Below are 9455 nucleotides of genomic sequence, written 5' to 3'. Positions count from 1 at the left end.
AATTATAAAAAATAAAAATACAAAATTATTTCATTCAAATAATATGCTGAAAATTTAAACTATTATAACATATTCATTTTAAATTCAGTTTATACATATCATATATTAAACCTCTTTTTATAAATTTTCATTTAATAGACATATTGCATATGTTATATATAATTCATTTACACAGAAAAAAGAAAATGATATATGTAAATAAAAAGATGAAGAAAATGATTAGTTAACGTGCCTTAAATTTTAGTTGGATGGGAGAATTATTTTTCCTTTTTTTTGAAATAAATGTAAATTTAGTTTGAGCTTTAGATTATTAAAGTATTTATATTATATATGTGATTATATGAAATTGTTGGTTATTTTTGGATTAGATAATTTAATTGTAAACGTCTAATTATACATTTAATTGTAAACTGACAATTATATCCTTCTACTTGAATTTATTTTCTTTAAAAAATAAATATATTTACTCATTCTTCTATATATATATATATATATATAGTAAACCATCTATGCGATGCACATGGATTATGGATTTAAAATATAATAATATTAAAATTTACCTTTTAATATTCATGAGTTTAAAGTAATACTAATAGACAACATAAACGTTTACAACATCCTTTTATATTACGGTTGTTTTCTAATTTTCTTCATAACATAATTAAACTATAAATATATAATTTGATATCTTTTGATAATAATTTTATTTTTCTATTAATATATTATATACACTAAATAAATATTAATGCATAATATAATAATCAAAATATCAGAAAATGACAAAATAAGAAAAAAAGTTATAGAAAAGTTTAAACACGTTCATCTTTAGAAAAAAATATACATAAATAAAAAATAAAAAGATTTTTAATTGTTCAATTTATATCATTATATTTTATATATTTATTTATATCAGATTAAATATATACTATGTTATAACTTTCCTTGATCTTTAATTTAAGATGCATATATATATATATATATATATATATATATATATATATATATATATGTATATATTATCCATATGAAATCACACAAAATAGTAAAATTGTGTTTTGTGTAAAGAATAAAGAAAATAAAAATATAAAAAGTTACACTCTCCACATTTTTTTTTCAAAAATAAATATAGATGCAAAATTTAAAAAATTAAAATATAATCATTAAGAAAAAAAAAAGCATAAAATTATCCTACTTCATTTCATGCCTGAATGAAATTTTTCTTATGATAGAGCAAGCTAAAACGCAATTCCAAATTTTAGAGAAAATATTACTATTCTAAATATAAATTATTTAATATATTAAAGTTTTAAATTATTATAACTTGTTGATATTAATTTTTTTTTTACATATTATATATCAAATTAAAGGTAATTTCATGACCTTCCATCAAGATGTATAATTCATATTTTATCTAAAATATAATTTAATGAAAATATAAAAGGAAGAACAATAATTGTATCATTAAATAATGGGCAGTTTTTTTTTTTTTTTTCCAATTGAAATATTCGGCAGTTAGGTATTAGGTATTAGTGTAGATAGTGCTTTTTTTCCAATTTCAATTATGTCCTTCAAATTGAATGAAATTACATTTACTTTGCTCTTTATATATATAAAGATTTTCTCATTCAAGTTCAAGCCCATCTGATGATGAGCTTAAACAATTAATCAAATGAATGTGATGTTGAACATCAATTGATGAGTCAACATATTTTGAATAATAATCTTATTGTAGCACAACTAGCTGAATATCAAAATGCTACAAGAATTCATGGAGGTTTAGTTCTTGGTCACAAGGTAATCCATCGGGACCGAGAAGCAGAAGCTCATCGTCTCTTCAACAAATATTTTTTCTGAAAATTCAACATTCAACGAATGAATGTTTTCTAGACGCTTCTGGATGTTTTGGAGTCTATTCCTCCGTATTGTGGATACTACCAAAAATCATAGTGATTTTTTCGAGTAACGCAGGGATTACACTCGAAGATGGGGCTTGTCCACACTGCAAAAAAAAATAACAGCTGCATTTCAAATATTGGCGTAAGGGGTACCAGCAGATGCTACTGACGAGTACATAAATATTGGTGAGTCCACTGCAATTAATTGTGTCAAGAAATTTTATCATACAATTGTGGAAATATTTCGATATCAATATCTAAGATCTCCTAATGCTAGTGATGTTGCTAAATTACTTTATATTGACAAACAATGTGGCTTTGCAAGAATGTTATGTAGTCTAGATTGTATTCATTGGAAGTGAAAAAATTATCCAACTGGTTGGGCAGACTCGTATGCAGGTCGTAGTGAATCTCCAACGATTATTCTTAAAATCGTTGTTGATTATGGCCTTTTGGATATGGCATGCATTCTTTGATATGCCAGGATCCAATAATGATATTAATGTGTTGGAAAGATCTCATCTTTTTGCCAGGATCCAATAATGATATACTTTGCTAGAGGTATCACTTCATCTGCACATTATGTCATACAAGAAAAATAGTATAACATGGGCTATTATTTAGCCGATGGAATATTATCCGAAATGGTCCACACTTGTACAAACTTTTCATGAATCGCGTTCTACGAAAAAAGAGTTTTTTTTTGCAATGAAACAAGAATCGCGTAGGAAAGATGTGGAGCGTGCATTCGGAGTTTTTCAAAGCCGATTTGCAATTGTTATAAATCCAGCCCGCTACTAGAAAATGAAACATTTGCATAATATAATGAAAGCGTGCATTATTATGAACGTGACCTGTCTGCACCAATTGAAATTGCAAGAGAAGTGTAAATTTCATATGTTAAAACAATGCCAAATGAAACAAGTCATTTTCAAAAATTTATTGGACGCTATAAAAAAGATCAAAGATAAAGTGACTCACTTTGCGCTTCCTGATGCATTAGTTGTTATTATCATGTAATTTATGCTTTATCAAGTATTATATAATGTTTAATTCTAAGAGTACTATATAATGTTAGTTTTTATGTTGTTGAAATAAATTAATTGTTCTGCAATATTTAAATATAACACCTTATTGTTTAATTTTTTTATCAAAAATATTTAAATTAAATTAAATTAAAGTATATTCAATTATAGTCATAATTAAATATGATTGAATATAAATATAATTATTTATAAATATATATGATATGATATAATAATTGTATTGATAAAATAATTTAATAATAAAAAGCATAAAAATGGAATATTCCATTGTAGAGGGAGATGTATAATTAATTGTTGGAGATGAAAATCCAAAAACTCTACATTTTAACTTTATAATAGAGTGATGGGCACTCTATTGTAGAGTTACCATTGGAGATGCTCTAAGAGCATTCTAAGTGTAGAGCGGGCTCTTAAAAGTGGTCTCCATTATCTAAGAGCCTCTTTCCCATAGTGGGCTCTCTCTAGGGCTTGTAAACCGGTTCCGGTTATCCGGTTAAAACCGTAACCGAACTGAAAAAACCGGTTATCGGTTAACTGATAACCGGTTTTTACCGGTTCGGTTTTCGGTTATTATGTTTCCATTTACCGGTTAATCGGTTTAACCGGTCGGTTAACCGGTTAAACCGATTAACCGGTTTAGTCATATAATTAAATAATTTAGATTTTATAATTTAAATAGAATAGGGCTTAATTCCATTCCCCCAAGAACGAAATACAGCAGCAGCTTCTGTTCTGGCTGTGCGCCCCGCCGCTGCGACTCTGAAATTGAAGGCCGCCTCTTTCCACTGGACCACGTCGCCGGTACCCCTCGCCATCGGGCCACGTCGCCGACGTCTTCCCAGTTTTTTCCGCACCTGAGCACTATCTGCTAGAGCTGTACCTCTTTCCTAAATCGGACCACGTCGCCTGCTCTTTCTCCGGCGACTGCACCTCCTCTCACCTCTTCGCCTGAGCGCCGACACCTCTTCTCTTCCCACCGGACCACGTCTGCTCCTTCTCCGGATCCTTGGGTGGCAGCACCTCTTCAACACTAATTTTGATAATTATTAGAACTTAGGGATTTGAGATTTGTGAAATTGGGTGGCTGCTGATTTTGCTTTTTGTATAGATACAGCCAACAAATAGCTTTGTAGTAGCTCGCTCTTTTATTATATTTAAATCCAGTAATACGATAATTATTATTTCATCTTTCAGTAAATCAAGTCCAGTAATTATTTATGATTTAAATTCAGCTTATGACACTGGATTATATTCTAATTGAAGCAGGTTATTATTTTATTACTAAGCCAGTTAGCTTCGCTTGAGTAAAACCGCGATGAGAATTATTGAGTAAACCAATAATTATTCAATTCAGATTCATAACTGACTTAGCTAAGTCATGTTATTTATTAATCACAATAGAATTATTTTTCTATTATTATTATTATTACTTGAGTCGCGGATTTTTTTTTTTATCTTTGGAAGCAAATTACATCTACATTTTTTTCAGATTTATTTTAAATGAAACGCATGATATTAGCAAGACCAGAGATCGATATTCAAGATACGTGATTAATGGGAATAATCAATGTTTGATTGCAAACATGCAATTTTATTAGCAAAACTCGAGATTAGTATTACAGATACACAAGATATAGATTTACCGAAGACTGAAGGATTTTCTTCACTTTACTCCTACCATATAGTTAGTACACGCAGCAATAAAGAAAAGAAAAAGGGGAAGGGAAAGAGAAAGGTGCGTGTGTACACATAGAATAAAATAGCTGCAACAACAGTAGTTCTGATAACACTCATGTCCCATCCTTTCCCCTGTAGCTTGCGGCGCTTGCGGCTGGAGCAGTAAGGGGTCTTTCAACCACCCTCTATCAGCCACCCTATGACAGCCTATCTACCCCTTTATACTACACCCAACAATCCCTTCAAATTTCCTTAGTGCACAAGAATTTGAAGAAAGAAAGAGAGAGCAGAAGAATTTGCTGCTGCTACCAGACTTCAAGGGAGGGTAAGCTTTGGCTTTAACTCCCCATTCCATTCTTAATCAACCTGCATTTATTAAGATGAACCCACAATTCTTTTCAGCTTCTTCCCCAATGAATTCAACAGCAACAACAGAAGGCCAACCATGCACCAAACATTCGCAAAGCATTCAAGGTATTCATTGAGCTCCATATACTACTTTCCCATCATACATGCTCTACACTTAAGCTTGATAAACAAACTACTATGGCTAGTTTTAACCACTGCATAATCAAATTATAGAAATGCTAGAGCTCAATAGAATTATGAACTGGGTTACAACAAACTTTGAGTTTCGTTCACAATAGAGTATTAAGAATGAACTTAGCTTTCATTAAGGAGGGGAGGCTGCCCTGTTTCGCCGAACCGAGGAGCATTGGCGGAGGCAGAGCTCTACTGCTCGTCGGGCGAGATCAGGGGAGAACCCGGCGACGACGACGGTGAGGCTCTCGCCAGTTCACAGAGCGGCAGCGGAGGTTACCACGTCGATTCGTCAGGCAGGAGTTAGGGCTCCGATTCCAAATCTAGATTGAACATGTGTACGTCTGCCTTAGGTGGAGAAAAGAGAAAGCAGAGCCATGAGGCGACAAACATCGCCGGATTTAGGAACAGATGCGGCATCGCGGGAGAAGATGCCGGCCGTTCTCCGGCTTCCGGATTCAGACGGCGGCGATTTCGATTCAGGAGGAAAATTAGGACTTTCTTTTCTTTCCTTTTCAGTCGATTGAGGGCGGAAATTGGGAGGAGAAATGGAAGGATGGTCATACAGCTCCGCCGGCCTTCAACAGCAGCGACGCCGCCGGAACCTCTAGAGAGGGGGCTGAGCCTCCGAAATCGAAAGAGGAGAGGGAGATGCAAGCTCGGTTTCATGAGGAAATCGAAGGCAGACAAGAGAGAGAGCAGAGCGCCGGACTCAGGCGCGGCGACGGCCGGAGCCAGAAGCGGCAGAAGACCTTACGGGAATGAGCTGTTGAACGATAAAGAGAGAGAGAGATAGAGAGAGAGAGGATGATTGTTAAAGAAGAAGAAAGAGTTGGGCCATCTGATTTTTATCTCTTTGGGCCGAAAATTTGGGCCTTCATTTTAATTATGTGGGCTGCATATCTAAATTGATAATGGGCTGTATTTAATTAGTTTGGGCTAGAGTTAATTTTTATTTGGACTGCCATTATTTTTTTTGGCTTAAAATCAGGCCCAATTTAAGGATAGCCTAGATTAATCTATTAATTAAATTGAGCTAATTCTAATTATTGATTAATTTAGAATGAGGCTATTAATTAGTAAGTGAGTTAGAATACTCTAAGATGAGCGGATTAATTATTTATCCACCCTCATGAGACGATCCTCAATTAGTTAATTTTATTTAATCCGACAATTAAGATTTATAATAGAATCTTCCAGATTATTATCTCAGAATAATAATTATCGGAATATGAGTCATGCATAGTTAAATTATGCATTCTCATTATTTGAGAATTTTCCGTGAGTTAAATTCTTACTTTATATTCTCGGATTAAAGGTCAAGCACAAGAGTACGAGCTAGTCAAGGATTCTTTGCTATCAGGTGGGCATTACTTTCATATATATCAAATGAGTTTAAATGTTACGTTCAAGCAAGTTATTTCATGATAAAATCTTTGAGTTAAAGTTATTTCAAGTATTGTCTTGCCATAAAATGTTTCAATTTTAGTATGATATCTATCTGCTTTGGCTTTGCCAATGATGCAATCGAATTCGGGTCCTGAGCAGTTGATAGCTATCCTGCCAGGACTAGTGTACACCAGTGACCGTGAGTCATCTAGCGGGTTGGCCGGTCAAGTGTCCGTGAGAGGTGGCCACCTCTCCGGCACACAGCTCCAGATATGATAGATTACAAGAGAACTTAGTCTGCAGACGAACCTTAAGAATCACAAATGAATTTAGTAAGCTTGGGCCTTTTTAGCGAAAAACCCCCTTGTTGTACTATTTATGATGGCATGACAGTTTACAGTCTTTAAGCATGTATTTTATACCTAGGCATACGTGCCCACTGAGTGCTTTTGTACTCAGCCCTGCATATGTTTTCTAAATGTGCAGGTTGAGCTGATGTGATGATGGTGCTGCAATGAGCGGAGTCTCCAGGGTTGTTAATAAATAGTTAACCTGTCTAGAATATGTCTTCATACATATGTCTAGCTACTTTCCGCTGCAAAATGTTGTTGATGTTATAGTATGTTATGTCATACTTTGAGTCTTAAGATAATGGTTTCATATGATGTATAACTTGATTAATGATATTAATTAAGTTTTATGCTGTCTTTCATAGACTGTTTTCAATTGAGTATTAATGAATAAAAATGACGAGTTTTATTAAGATGAGTAAGTTTTACGGCTATAAATGACGCCCCTTTTCTTCCCCTTCTTCTTTAACCCCATCCCTAGTCGCGGATCACTCGGCCTAACTATCCCTAGTTAGGGCGGGCTGTGACAGAGTGGTATCAGAGCGAAGGAAAGCTCTGAATTAGAAGTCTTGAGTTTAGTCTAAAATGAGTCACTAGACTAATAGTTATTAACAACCGTGAGCTCAGCGCACCATCACACCAGGCTCAACGAGGTATGTAAAATTTCAAAGTTTATTTGACGTTAAATTTTGAAGAGCATGATGTTGAGGTTATATGATGAGTTATGATGTTATACTTTGAAGATGCATAGTTTGAGTTTGAGGATTACAACATGATTAATAATGAGTTATTATGTTGTAAAAGCATATGTTGACGTTACATGATGAATCATGAGAGCGTTTATATCATATGATGTTATATGATTGAGGATGCATAATTATGAGTTATGCTGTGATGTATTTGAGATGTTTTGTGATGAGAATTGTTTGAGCAGTTGTGATAAGTCACAATGATTTAGATGAAGGAATCTAATGTCATTGTTAAGAGAGATTTTCTACTCAGTAGAAGGATGAAATGAGAACTTAGAGCTAAAGCTTGAGAGAATTAGCAATTGCTTTAAGTACTTGTTTGTATGAGTTATGAGTTTGAGTTATGAGCTTGAGTATAATAGCATGATTAATGATGAGTTATTAACATGCTGCAATGAGATATTGTACGCTATGTTTGAGATGTTTTATGACGCGAGTTTTGCTCACGCAACCTTAATGGTACTTAAGGAGGTATCATGAGCCATAGTCTTTGGAGATGGCTTTGAGAGAGAATTGTTGAGTTGTCTTACTGAATCACGATGATTTAGATTAAGGGATCTAATATCATTGTTTAGAGAGATTCCCTACTGAGTAAAGATGGGACGAGATGAGAATTTAGATGTTTTGAGCTTGAGTTTTAAGATAACAGTACTACTTAGTAGGAGTTTTGCTAAGTTATGTTTTGTTTATTTCTGTTGCTGGAGCCAAGTAGAGTTAGTTCCTAGAGTCACCTTTAAGTTCTCATTATAGGTTGGCCAGGACTGTTGGCACTGCACGAAAGTGGACTGTTGTGAGATCGAACTCAGGAAAGATCGGATACGAGGATGAGGCGTACAGTATGTGGTACAGAGATACCCTAGCATATTTTCAAACACATGTTCATAGACTATGAAAGGATGAAAGCCTTATGGTTGTTACTAGACTGGATGGCATCGTGCACCTAGTCCCCTTGCTACCAATCGAGTGGTAGGATTGAGCAAGGAAGAAAACCTCTCAATATGATGGGACGTGTAGTCTTGAGTGCTGGACCCGCAGGAGATGAGATTTATTACAGATGCCCAGATTTTCTATGCGGATCTACTGACCGGATGCCTGTTTCTACCAGGGACTCTAGAAGAGTGTAGTAGATATCGAGTCGATCTTTGAGTATCAGTTACCAAAGATGATAAATGATAAACGATAATGAGGATGAGAAGTAGCCGAGGAGGGCTAGAGTTGATGAGGATGAGAAGAAAAGTCGATGTAGACTAGAGTTAAGGATGATCTTGAGAGTATGAGCGGTACACCCTCGTTGTTGATTAGTTTCAATTACATTGCGATGTATATAACTTACTTAGGAGATACTGGTACTTGAGCTTTTAACATGCTGATAGATAAGCATGCAAATATAGTACCCTACTGATGTTAAATAGATGGATGTTCCTAGTGTGCTAAAGTAGCAACTAGATGAGTTAACTGGTAGAAATTACCGTAAGATGTCCAGACCGAGACATAGTACTATTAATAGTGTCGGTTTAGAAGGGACATTACGATAGATACTATGGTTTTTGTAGGGTTTATATAACCCCTTTATGTAAGTCCTCTAAAAAGAGGCATTCTACTGATGGATATATTAGGTTGACCAGAGTGGTCTTTTTGTTAGCATTTCGTGAGTGCTTATTGCCTTACAGATGAATGTTAAGGTGACCGTGAGGGTTTCCTTAAAGTTGAGTTAGTAAATTGAACTTGAGTTTCGAGGATGCTTAGAGCGTTGGTCGAATTGAGTTTTCCTTTTGTGATTTCAAAAATGCCTCAAAGATGTCATCAAGA

The sequence above is a fragment of the Salvia miltiorrhiza genome, chromosome 3, assembly GCF_028751815.1.
Source record: "Salvia miltiorrhiza cultivar Shanhuang (shh) chromosome 3, IMPLAD_Smil_shh, whole genome shotgun sequence".
Taxonomy (NCBI): Eukaryota; Viridiplantae; Streptophyta; class Magnoliopsida; order Lamiales; family Lamiaceae; genus Salvia; species Salvia miltiorrhiza.
This window is presented reverse-complemented; position numbering follows the sequence as displayed.